At 38.1% G+C, this 13,662-nt stretch overlaps 1 long non-coding RNA gene and 1 pseudogene across 1 annotated transcript in view; one reads left to right on the top strand and one right to left on the bottom strand.

Moving 5' to 3' along the window:
- The window catches only part of LOC114674933 (uncharacterized), a 165,965-nt gene that overhangs the window by 53,953 nt on the left and 98,350 nt on the right, over nucleotides 1–13,662 (top strand). The window lies entirely within an intron of this gene.
- Nucleotides 4,336–5,776, bottom strand: LOC707275 (cAMP-dependent protein kinase type I-alpha regulatory subunit pseudogene; annotated as a pseudogene).

The raw sequence follows: 13,662 nt of genomic DNA, 5'->3' as shown, positions 1-13,662 counted from the left end.
GCCTGGATGTTGTTGATACTACTAGATGTTCTTCATTGTCTGGGTGTTGAGGAGTTAGGTATTTATTGTAGTCTTCACTATTTGGATTTATCTGTAGCCATCCTTCTTGGGAAGGCTTTCCAGATATTTGAAAAAAGCTTGGATACTGTGATGTAAGCTGTTTCTGCTGTAGTAGGCATCCAAAGCCCAGTCTTCTGTAGTTCTTGCAGACTTGTAGAGATACTGCCTTGATGGTTTTGGACAAGACCGGGGAGAATTCTCTGGATTACCAGGCAGAGACTCTTGTTCCCTTCTTCTACTTTCTCCCAAACATACAGATTATCTCTTCATTCTTAGCCACCTAAAGCTGGGGCTGATGTGACACAAGCAGCCCTGTTGCCACCACCACCATGACTGTGCTTACTCAGACCTCAAGCCAGCACAGCACTGGGTGTCACCCAAAGCCTGCTGTAACCACTCCCTGGCTACTGACTATGTTCTTTCAAGGCCCTGGGGTTCTACAGTCAGTGGGTGGCAAAGCAGCCAGGCAGACATAATTCTGGGTTTGAGTCCAGTCTCCACCATCTTCCAGCTTTATGATGTTTCCTTTCCTTCAGGGAAGCAAGGTCGCCCAGGCCCTGGGTAGGTCCAGAGGTGCCATCTGGGAGTCAGTGACCAGAGTCAAAAAACTTCAAAGTCTACCTGATGTTCTATAGTACTGAGGCTGAGCTGGGACTCAAACCACAAGATGCAGTACTTCCCACTCTCTTTCTCTTTCCGAAGGCAGAGGAGCCTCACTTGGTAGCTATCATTCTTAGGCCACAAGGAGTACTGCCAGAATACCTCTGATCTTCCCTTAAGAAAGTTAGCTTGTGGTGATTTCTACCTGGCCTGGGACTCACCATTCAGAGCAGTGGGCTCCCCTCTGGTCCAAGACAGATCCATAAATGCCATCTAGGAGCAATGTTCTCGAATCAGGGACCCCAAGAGCCCACTTGGTGCTCTAAACCCCTGTGGCTATCCTGGTACCTAAGGTGCAAAAATAAGTCCCTTTTTCTCCCTGCTTTTCTCTAGCAGAAGGGATTTTGCCCCATAGCCACTACAGCTGGTTATGTGCTGAGTCCCTCCCAAAGCCAGCAAGTATCAGAGGCTCACCCAAGGTCCTCAACATAGTACCTGGGTATCACTGCTGATTATTTAGAGCCCAAGGGCCCTTCAGTTAGCAGGTGATGATTGCTGCCAGAACTGAGTGTTTTCCTTCAAGACAGCAGGATCTCTTCTGACCCAGAAATGTCATCTGGGAGCTACAGCCTGGAACGGGGGACTCTCTGCTCTTATTGGTACCCTATCCTGCTGTGGCTGAGCTGGTGCCCAAGATGCAAAACAAAGCCCTTCCTACTCATCCCTCTCCTCTCCTCAAACAGGAGGAAAGGGTCTTTTGGAGCCATGAGCTGTACAGCCTGGGGTAGGGGAGGAGTGATGCACTCCATTGGCTGCCCCAGCTGGTGTCTCAGTATTTCATGAGCGACCCCAGTCCCCTGTCTTTGGGCCAGGTTCAGCAATAGCTCTCTCCTAAGACTTTCAGTCCTTATGGCCTACAATGCCCTTCAAGTTTACTTGGAGACATAGAGCACTGTGGGCCTTGGTGGAGAGGTTTGTGGGAACTCAAGTTCTGATCACTAGGATTGGTGATTTCCCTTTGGCTAGGGCTGATTTAAATGCTCCCTGCATGTGCGGGCATCAGCTGAGTTTGTTCCAATTTTCCTTTTTGCTCTAAAGGACAGCACTGAGTTCAATGCCTCACAATTGCTGTGTTCTTTCTCCCTGACCCCAAGAAGCTCTCTGCACCATGCAGCTGCTGCTGGGGGGTAGGGGAGGGTGGGCGTCAGTGATTCAGGGCTGTTTTTTCTATTTTCAGTGCGTCTTTCAGCAATATGAAGTTAACACCAGGTACTCTGAGTACACACCTGAATTTTATTTTCTATGAAGGTGTTTTTGTGTGTGTGTAGATGGTTGTTAAGTTGGTGTCCTTGCAGCAGGGATGATCAGTGGAGCCTTTTATTTTGCCATTTTGTGCCGCCTTCTTTTCTGTTGTTAGATATGTATTTATAAAAATTGTATAAACAGCTGTATGCCTTAGCAAATATGTATCTCTACCAAATTAATTATTTATAATCTTTTACATATAAATTAATAAAGATTAAACCAAGTTCTAAGGAAATTATCAACGACCTATAAATCTTTACAAAGATCTAATTATATATTTCTTTTAAGAATTTAAATTATTTCATCTCTTTTTATTACTTGACCTACCATTAAGACAATCTATAATAAAAAAAAGTATATTAGCACACATGGTATAATCAGACTGGTAATCAGGAAGCAATACAAAACGGTCCTTTGGCCATCTATATTTTCTAGAGCAGTAAATCTCATAAATTCACTTACCAAGCCCAGGAATAATGACTGTTAAAAGCCTTGAATATCAACTAAGACAAATTACGCCAATTCTGATTTCTCATATACACAAAGATAAAGCTTTAGATGTGATCATTGTTTAATGTAGACTTATCTTTAAATTTTTTAATTAAAAACTACAGAAGGGAGTAAACAGCAAGCCAAATGATTTAAGAGTAAAACTCACTTAGAAAGCATTATATGTGTCTAAATATACATGAGCATGATTATATACATACATGAAACTGCAATTTTATGGCATTCTAAGTAACTCATATAAGTACATTTTGGCATTTAAACAAAGATCAAATCAAGCTTTAAGCTTGTAAGAACATAATTTTCATTTTTAATTTTTTAAATATAAAAAGGTAGCTAAACACAAAGTACAGATCAGAAAACCCTCATTTAATATAGATTATTTTGGAAATTAAAAAATTTGTAACATGGTGGCTTTCTTACCCACCCTAAAATGTACATAAAGCCTCTTCCCCAGATTTATACTTCATACTTAGTAACAACCTAAAAGTTTTTCAAATGTATGAAAAAAATCTACCATGACCAATTTAAATTACCTAGGAAAGGGCAGGAGAGGGGATCAATATTCAGAGTCAGTTAGTTGCACACAGATGGAAAAATGCTTTCAGTCACTCCCAAATATAACCCTACATTACCTTATATATAAATCACAACAAAAATAAAAGTGCCTACATTACAGAACTGTGAAAGTTTGTTTAAAAAATAATAAAAATAAACTGTTGGGTATCATTGGAATAATGTAACACGTAAGGCTGGAAAATACTGATACTGAAATAGAGTTAAGACTCAATACACAAGTTTACTTTAAAAACGAAAGGAAAGAAAGAAAGAAAAGTTTGCCAGAGAAATAAATGCTAGATAGGAAAGCAGGACTTTCAGTAGGATAGCCTTTTAGACCAATTTGAAACAACACAGACACATTACACCCTACCATCAACCCACCAGAAATTCTGAAATAAAAAGGAAAAAAAGACTAAACCAAAGTAAAAAACTTCTTCCAAAATCTCATGCTCCAGTGAATCTCTCAGGGAAAATTCCCGACACTGAACTTTGTCCGCCTGCCATTTCTCCCTTTAGCAGCATCACCTCTTTTCTCGGTTAGGATGTTTGCTCCATCTGTATCTAGTCATAGCAAATCCAATCTCCTGGAATCAGTTTAATAAGCAGAGGAGATTATACTGGAGTCAGCTGAAGGACATACTTTAACCAAAAGTTCTAAATTAACAACCAAGATTGCAGACCTCAAATTCTTATTCTCAATTCAGCATCTGATCAATTATTTGGCACTAGCTGGATAAAGGTCTTAATCGAAATTTGTGAGCCGAGGCAGATGTAGTTAAATACTAACCAATATTTGCAGTCTATGAGTTAGTTTCAAACTTAAAAGGCAGGTATAGATAGCCACACTTAAAAGTATTTCAGAATTGGAGAAGAAACATTAATAACAACATATAAATAAAACCAGGCAGATTAGCTTGGCAAACAAAAATTCTGGAAAAAAAAATTGAACCAATCATATCTCATTGATAATTAGCAAAAATGGGCATTTTTCCACCCTTAAACTAGTTTAATCACAGGCAGATGTCTTTCTACTATACTAAGATTTTCTATATCCATTTTCCCTAATCTTTAGAGCTTGATGAGAAACCATTTATTCTACAAAGAAATACAGCATATATGGCCACAGTCTAAATATGCTTAGAACTGGAAAATTATGTTACTTAAAAAAATAAATCTTGCACTGTTACATCATTACTCTATGGTAATTCAATAGGTGCTGGGATCTGCCCTCACCAAAAAGCATGGCACTCACTGCCCAGGGTGAATACTAACACTGCACAAAGAGAAGCAGTAACAGCAAAGTCTCCATAGAACTCTTTCTATTTATTTAACTGTGTATGAGCATTCAGTTAATGCTCCAAATTGAAAATAGTGCAATAAAAGCAACTTTCAATATATAAACAGACAGGAAGCTGCGATGCCAGTGGCCACTTGGCACTGCAAGTAGGGAAAATAAAGCAGTCTGCATGAGTGAAGCATGGATTGGGGAGAGGAGAAAAGGGAGGCACAGGAGGCAGATTTCAGACAGACAGTGACACAAAACTGTTGTACTGCTGGATGTTTCGTTTGAGGATGTCTGAGCATGGGCCAAGAACACATTCAAATCTAGGTCGGTCCAGCTTAACGCACTTCAAGGGGCCACGAGCAACGACTGTGGCAGCACGAGGACGATTCATCAGTAGTGCAATTTCACCAAAATAATCAGAAGGCCCCAATCTTCCCACTTCAACAAACTCTTCATTTTCTGAGTGACGTTGTAGCACAGCAGCTGACCCCTCTAAAATAATGAAGAACTCATCCCCTGGTTCTCCCTGCACCACAATCTTCTGCCCATCTTCAAACTGCACTGGTTCCAATGCATCAGCTGCCATAAGACGTTCCCACTTGTCCAGAGACTCTAGAATAGAGACTTTACTGAGGAGTTCCTCATACATCTTCCGCTTTCTCAGTGTGCTTCCCATGAGGATTCTTCTATAGCTGTCTTGGTCGATGCCCCACAATTTCACGTTTGTCTTTGCTTTGACAGTGGCTGCTCTAGGTGTTCCATAAATCAAAGCAAGTTCTCCAAAGCTCCCTCCTTCCCCAACACTAGTTGCCCATTCATTGTTGACATAGACATCCGTCTCTCCTTGATCAATCACATAGAAGTTATCCCCTTCATCACCTTGCTGAATCACAGTCTCTCCTGCGATAAAGGAGACCGAAAACATGGCATCAAAAATATCACTTCTCTCATTATCATCAAGATGTGAAAACAGCACATTCTTCTCAATGGCTTTGGCTAAAGCAGCCATCGTCTTGTAATCTTTTGGTATAACCTTTCTAACATATGATGTGGCATCTTCCTCCGTGTAGACCTCAGCGCTAATAGCCCTCGTCGCCTCCGACCTTTAACCACTGGGTTGGGTGGAGGAGGAGAGATCTCATCTTCCCTTGAGTCTGTACGAGTGCCTGCTTTCTGCAGATTCTGAATCTGTTTTGCCTCCTCCTTCTCCAACCTCTCAAAGTATTCCCTGAGGAATACCATGGGTCTCTCAGGTCGAGCAGTGCACAACTGCACAATAGAATCTTTGAGCAGTGCTTGAATGTTATGCTTCTGGACGTAGAGTTCACATTCTTGAAGGCTGCGTGCCTCCTCGCTGGCGGCAGTACTGCCAGACTCCATGGTTCTCTGGGGACGGGCAGCGGCGGGCACGAGGCTGCAGGTGCGAGGTGGCGGCGTACCGAGCTCCCTCAGCGCTTTGCTCCCAGCCCCGCTCCACTCTGCGACAGGGGCTAGGCGACAGCTCCACCGGAAACGGCCCTAATTATATATTTCTATGTCTCTTCACTGTCCCCTCACTCATATGTACTTCCTAGCCTTTGGTATCTATCATTCTAATCTCTACCTTCTTAAGATCAATTTAGTAAAGTAGTGTGACTATATATATATATATATAGTTAACAACAATGTATTGTATATTTCAAAATAACTAGGAGACAGGACTGGAAATTTTCCCAATACATATAGATAATAAATGAGGTGATGAATACCTCAAATACCTTGACTTGATCATTACACATTATATACATATAAGAAAATATCACATGTACCTCGTAAATATGTACAAATATTATGTATCGATAAGAAATTAAAGTTTAAAACACCTTTACAAATTTTATGTTACATTATACATATACATGGCCCAGTGTTTTTTCCATGTAACTATTAATGGGCCATGAGAATTGGGAACATAAATAGGCCTTGAACCCACATAATTCCGAGTTTGAGTCCAGTCTCCACCATCTTCCAGCTTTATGATGATTGCCAGGTTATTTAACATTTCAAGACCTCAATTTCATTGTCTACAGAATTGGAACAGTAATACGCACCTGATAGTCTTGTTCTTTGGGTATTTATAGTATTCTATCGAAGGCAATGAGCTATTTAAATTCAGAATACTGCCATTACTGTATTTGGAGGGTTGTTGTTTTTGTTTTTTTTTGTTTGTTTGTTTTTTGTGGGTTTTTTGTTGTTGTTGTTGCTATTTTATATTACATTGCAAGAATTATTTTGTTAATTCTTTTCAGTACACAGAGAAAGCAGATACTTGGTAATCTTTACAAGGACAGGATGGATGGCCATCTTTCTGATCACTCTATCTTTAGGGCCAAGCATAGTGTCTGACTCATGACAGATACTCAGTAAGTATTTTTGGACTCAACAAATGAAAAAGCATTTATGCATTTTGCCTTTAAGTTGTAATTCAGCAATTTAGAACAATTGTGAAATGCTCAGATTAGTACAACAAGTGCATCTTATAATGCTTTGTAGTACAGGAAGTTTTAACAGTCTTGAGTGACTAGAGCAAACTTTTAGCAAAATACTACCTAGTGGAAGTTTCACTGAGTCATCCTGAACATGCCAGCAGGCTAAGCTCTGAATAGCAGGTCATTTATATATTGGCAAATTTCTAAATATTAGAAAATCTTGAAAATCTCTAAGCCTTGTAGATATTTTAAATTTTAATTTACTTAAGAAATACAGCATCTTGGGCTGGCTAGGCACTGCAGAGAAAGATGAGTAATCTGAATAAGCTAATAACATAGAAAGAAAGAGCAGACATCCAGTACCAGGTTATAGATGCTACATTGAGGTTTGAACAGGTTGCCAGGGAAGCCGAGGGCAAGAGGTATAATCTTACACTTGGATGAAGTGTGGTATCCTGGGGTGTGGTGAAGTGACAGAATAGTGCCAGGAAATGTATCTTAGAGGTGTTAACCGTTGGAGCTGGGTTATGAAGGATAGCTAAGATTTAGTAACTAAAATGAGGATGTCACAGGCAGAAGAAACAATATTTGAAAAGCCCTGGGTTGAGAGAAAGAATGCCATATTTTGTAAACAACAAGGCATCTATATAGGTGGATTTTAGATTAAAGGCATGTGGAGAAGAGGATGAATTAGGCCTAATATATCAGGTTCAGGAGTTTGGATTTTATTTATCAGGGCATAGTGAAAATAACTGTACCTTTGTCCTGATACATGCTTTGGGTCTCCAGTATATGTATCACTTATCAAACTGAACTGTAATAGACTGACATTTTTAGGCCTAGATTACTATGGTTTGTAGGACCAATGTGATTTACATAATGCTCCCTAATTTGTTGCAATTCTGTGACTTTGATCTGTGACTATAATAATTATCATGTTTTGCACATGTATGTTTATTGAAGCACTATTTAAAATAGCAAAGACATGGAACCAATCCAAATGTTCATCAATGATAGACTGGATAAAGAATATGTGGTACATAGAAACCATTGAATACTATGCAGCCATAAAAAGGAATGAGATCATGTCCTTTGCAGGAGCGTGGATGAAGTTGGGAGCTATCGCCCTCAGCAAACTAACACAAGAACAAAAAAACAAACACCTCATGTTCTCACTCATAAGTGGAAGTTGAAAACTGAGAACACATGGACACAAGAAGGGGAACAACACACACTGGGGCCTGTAAGGAGGGTGGTGGCTGAGGGGAGGGAGACCATTAGGACTAATAGCTAATGCATGTGGGGCTTAAAACCTAGATGACCAGTTGATAAGTGCAGCAAACCACCATGACACACATAACTTGTATAATAAACTTGCACATTCTGCACATGTATCCTGGAACTTAAAGGAAAAAAATGATGGTGTTTGTATCCTTGCTTTGTGCTGCAACCTTTCACAGCTTTTAGTGAGCCCACTTTGGTAACCCCTCTCCCAACTTTCTAAATTATGTTTTCTATTCTGCTATATACTAACAAATTAAATCATTAAACTTGCTAGAATTATGTGTGAATTAAGACTAAGTTCCATGTAAAGATATAGAGTACATTTGCTACCATAGGTCTGCTCTTGTCCATGGCAAACAATGCCAATTGATCATAGTTTCTATTCTCATAGAGTCGACTTAAGACCTCAAAATTTCTTCTTAACACAGCTCTGTGTTTCAGGCAGCTATTACCTAATTAGTAGAAGTTGTTAAGAGTGATTAACTCCAGTTTTTATGACTAGTCTAAGAACTCTCTTTTGAGTACATTTTGTGAGTCTGAACGCAGGAGCTATTTGATTTCACAGATTTTCTTTGTTGTTTAATTTTCGTTTCTCAGCTATGGTCACAGAGGTGAGAGTGTCAGAGAGTGCAGGTATTCCTGCTCCAAGCACTACATGTTCATGCACTTTAATTGCTTAAATTATTAAGTAGATTAAACTTTTAAATTAAAGCCTGGCCTACCAACAAAACTCCAGGCAACCAAAGGATTTTATGAGCATTCTTGTGATTTGGTCTAGGAAAAACTGGTCTGAGCATCACAGATTATTAAAACTTCGAAGTCCCATAAAATTACTATCTAATTTTACTCCACTAATTTTATGGATGTGAAAAAAGATGACCGGAGAAGCTAAGTGACTTTCTCAATATAACACAGTGAAATCAAGCCTAGAGCCCAAGGAACTCAATTTTATAAAATCCTCTGTGTACACCTTCAGAATAGAAAAGGTAAACTCTAGTTAAAGTGAAATTATTCCCAAGCTGATTTCATACTAGACTCTGAATTAATGAGATTTTATTGTTTAGAAGTGTAGAAAATTGGACTATGTTTTCTTACCTTATGCAAATATCACTGACTGAAGTTATACGACAAAATGTTTTAAACTTGGGCTCCCTGCATTTTCTCCCTGCTCTAATTTGTCTTTCCAGGGGAGCTGAAGGAGATGTTGAAGACATCCTGCTTTCAATAAGCCAACTGGATCCTCCTGTGGTTAGTTCACTTAACTTTCTGTCTGAGGCTCCAACTGTCCCCTTGACATTGTATTGGCACAGTCTCCATTATATCGTATCTCAGACTCAGTAAATTGAATAAAAATATTTTATTGGTTGATTTATAGGAATAAGCAACATATCCCTGAGTTATCAGAAAATACTTGCAGTTGAAATTGTAAAAGATTGATATTTTATAGAAAACATTGTTTACTATCTCTCTGGGCACTAGGAAACATCCCTTAAAAAGGATAGTTTGCCCCTGTCTAAAACCTCTGTTTTGTTTTCCCCTGCGACTAATTTCTTGAGGTCGTTTTAGAAGTCCTGATCGTTATAATTGTTAATGAAATGTTTAAAATGTATGTGTAATTGTGTATTGGTAAGAGTTAAACATATATATGGAATGCCAATTTTTGCTAAGAAGCTTTTTTTGAGATTACCCAGTAACAGCAGATGTTAGGCATGCTTGCCTGTAGGTAAAATATGAATGCTTTAAAGTACTTGAATTTACTGTTAGCATGAGCACCTAAAATATGTAAAAGTGATTGACTCCCTCCTTCCCTGGATCCACATCTCTTCCTAAACGATAGAATGTAAGCTGCCACTGTGCTTCAGTTAAAATGGGGGCAGTCACTTTAACAGAGCCTTGTGTCCTGATTGCAGTGGTATGTGGCTGCTGTACTCCAACTGGTGGGGCCCTTGCCCTCTCATGCAGGGAAACAGATGACCCAGGGGCTAGAGGTTTTGGATACACATTCTCCTTGTTCTCCACATATTGTGCCAACATTTAGGATTAAAAGTGTGTGATGGTGTGTTTCCTTCTAAAATTCTCTATCTCTTCTTTGAGAGTCTGGAACTTAGGGTGGCGAGTGTTAGCAAAATAGAGTATATTTGCTTTTGTTCACTCAAGATTTAATACAGAGGAAATTTAATCTTCATACATTTTGTTTTCACATAACTCTAAATGGATTCCTTTGAGCTAGAATTGGCAGCTGTTTCCTGATATGTAATGGAAGCATATGCACCTTAAAGAGGATTTAGAAAGGAATCCGATGATATGAGGAAGATTCCCATTAAACAAAGTGAAATTTGACCATACATCATTCATAGTATTTCATGAGGTAGAAAGAAAATATTGTTGAGAAGAGACCAATGTAGTAGCATAACATATTTTACAGAGTAAACTTTTTAGGTTATTATCATGAGCACTCTTACTAAGTGAGAGTAATGCAGACTTAAGAACGTTTCTCTTATTATTCTTAATTAAAGACTAGTGACAGCACTAAGGCTGATGGCGAACAAAGCAAAAATATCTAGTATTGCAATGTATTTTTTCCTATCCTTTCTTCTCTTCATTCCATCATTCTGAGTTACATGGATCTTATGGAATAACATGATGGAGTAATGAAGGTCATCATGGGAGCCACAATTTATTGCTTCAATCAACTTAGAGCAGAATCATTGCAGGATTTGCCAATGTCAATATCCATGTCTTTAGTTACCATATATTAAGTTATAATGTCAGTGTCTTTAATTATTTGAGGTATGGAAGAAAATTCAGCTGAAATTTGCTAGAAAATGAGTTGTGTTGGAAAGAGACTGTAGAGACAGGCAAATGGAAGAAGAAAGCTTCTGTGCCCCCACAGAAAGCGACTGAAAAGTGTTAGCATGAGCAAAAGTTCCTATCTAATATTATATGCTTTCCTTTGCTCCCAGGTAAGGTCCTGCTGTTTTGAAAAGGTTCTTTCCTTACCCTTGTCTTGCATACATAAAAAACACTGCCTTTTTTTTCTTGACTGTCCAGAATGGTTGATACTGTTTTTAAAAGACTCTTTGTCCCCTTAGTTTTATCTTTAAAGTCTTTCAAGCTATTGGCAACTATACCAAATTTTCTATATACTGTTTTGTAGTGCAGTTTTTCACAAAAAGAAAGAAAGCAGCTTGATCTTTTTGGACTTGAGGCACTGGTGAAATGTTCCTGAAGACATTTATGATATAGATACCCAAAAGTAGTATTCAGATTAAAAGGCACTCACCACTAATTAAATCTGGATTGAATGTTTAGTTTGTTCTAAATTTAGAATTAATATTAATGTAGCTGCTGTTTCTCTCTAGATATTTTTATAGTCAATTCAAATTACATTTGTTTGGCTTTTTTCTCTTTTTAAATTAGGGAATGTCCCTCAAATGGGCATGTGCTGAGGTTAATATGACCATGTTTGCAAATAATCAGGGCAATTGTTTTTAAATTATTGCATAATATGATTTGGAAAATTTCTTCATCAGTATAAAAATATATACTTGGTCTAGAAAACATTGTCAAATTCATTGTTATTCTCAACTGTCAAAGAGTCTAAGTTGTACTGAATTCTCCTGTGTATGTCTTCATCTATACTTAGCAAAACAAGCTAAAACAGGATATACTATTCTTTTTTCATCTTACATTTCTTTGATTTCCATAGAGGAAAAATAATTTTTATATGTTCTCTGATAACTACCTTCTCTCAGCAAAACAATTTTTGTTAAGTTCTTTCCTGTTGCTCTAGCAGCCCCTATTGCTTAGTGCTGCTCTCTGATATTCAGATATACTGTTGTGCCAACCGTTTTAAGGAAGCATCCCATTGTATGCTATAATTAGCCAAAAATGTTCCCGTGGAACTTACAATGGTCATGTTAAAAGAATAAACGGAGATTCCAGTTTGTAAATTAGCTTTGTGGATAGGGTATACATGAATACATTTGGGGTTTGATCACAATAGCTTGAACTAAAACACAGAAAGTTTTTTTTTTGTTTTATCTTGTTTTGTTTTGTTTTACAGTGCAAAGCTGAGGACAAAACTAGAGAAGCAGTAGCTGTGTAGTTAAGCCAACCCAGTTAAATTTACTTATCTTGGGTGACTGCATGCCATACATACTATATGTCCAATACTGCTAAACACTGAGGGTGTTCTGGAAGTACAGATCTTCTGCCTCAGGGAATTTATATTCTAGTTGGGAAGTGTAAGCACTTAGAGACAGCAATAAATTGAATGCTAATGCATGTAATAAATAAGTACTGAGGAATGTAGAAAAGAGAAAAACTCCACCTGAACTTTAAAAATAATACAATCTAAATGCTCATTTCATGCTTAGAAAAATTGAGGTCCAAAACTGTTGAGGAACATGGCCAGGATCACACAGTTTTTAGCCTCACAGAAGAAACTAGAATCCAGATCTCATGGCTCATTCCAGGCTTCTTTACACTAGAGGTGTCTCCTAATTTAAGCCTCAGTTATTTCTTTGACAATGATTTCAAGTCAATCCTTAACTCAGATGCTTATTTCCTGAAGGACTAAGTAATATTTTGACATAAAATTCCTAGAAACCCATTTAACACAATGAAACATAAAAATTGATAATAAAAAAATAAAAATTAAATAAAACATCTATATTCATTTACAGATGATTATTAAATATATGAAATTAATTAGTGTGAAAAAGCTGCTTATGTTGCTTTCAGATAAATATTCTGTATGAGCTATATCAACTCAGAATACTTAAATATGAATTCAGTGAAACTGGGAATGACAATGCCTTGGAGCAATTCATTGTTCAAGAATCTTTGGACTGAATTCATAATTAGAGATTTCTGCTTGAATTGTTATTTGCAATTTTATACATATATACATATTTGGAGAGAGGCAGTTTCCAAGACAATATCTTCTTCCCTGATCTCTTGCTCTCCCATTTCTATAGTAGTTAGCTGAGTCACTGTAGTTGCAGACAGGCTTGTCAGTGATTGCAACTGATAGAATAAGGAGGTATCTGGGCTTCAGTGTTAACATCAGCACAGTTATTAGGCAATCTAAGTGGAATTTTGGCCACAAGAGAGGGAGCACAAGTCAAAGTATTTTAAATCAGGAATTTCCAATATACTTTATTGGATATGAGAGTTGAAGAAGAGGAAGGAATCAAATCCAGGCCTAAAGACATGGAATTACTGTGTCTTAAACAAAAGTGGGAAAAGTAGAAAGGAAATTCTACCTCTGCTACTGATACAAAGAGGCATGGATGTTTGCATTGAGGTGTATTGAGGCAATAGTGAATGCTTTTATTGGAATGGATCTTTGGCACACTTTACTTGATAGTGTATCTATGCTATTATGCTGACAGTCCACCTTGAGCTCACACACATCATTCTCTTCCTTTCAGATATCATTCCACAGAGGCCAGATCATGGCTTGCTCTGCCATTTGGAATGCTCTGAGCTTAAGCAGTTGTCTCAGCAATGCTTTTTATTTGTTTTTCCTTGAGGCCATGCCAAAGTAAAGCTCATTGAGATATAGCCAAAACTTCCAGATGTTGCTGG

The sequence above is a fragment of the Macaca mulatta genome, chromosome X (genome assembly GCF_049350105.2).
Source record: "Macaca mulatta isolate MMU2019108-1 chromosome X, T2T-MMU8v2.0, whole genome shotgun sequence".
NCBI classification, from domain to species: Eukaryota; Metazoa; Chordata; class Mammalia; order Primates; family Cercopithecidae; genus Macaca; species Macaca mulatta.
Note: the sequence above shows the minus strand (reverse complement) of the source record. Positions and strands in the feature narration are given on the sequence as shown.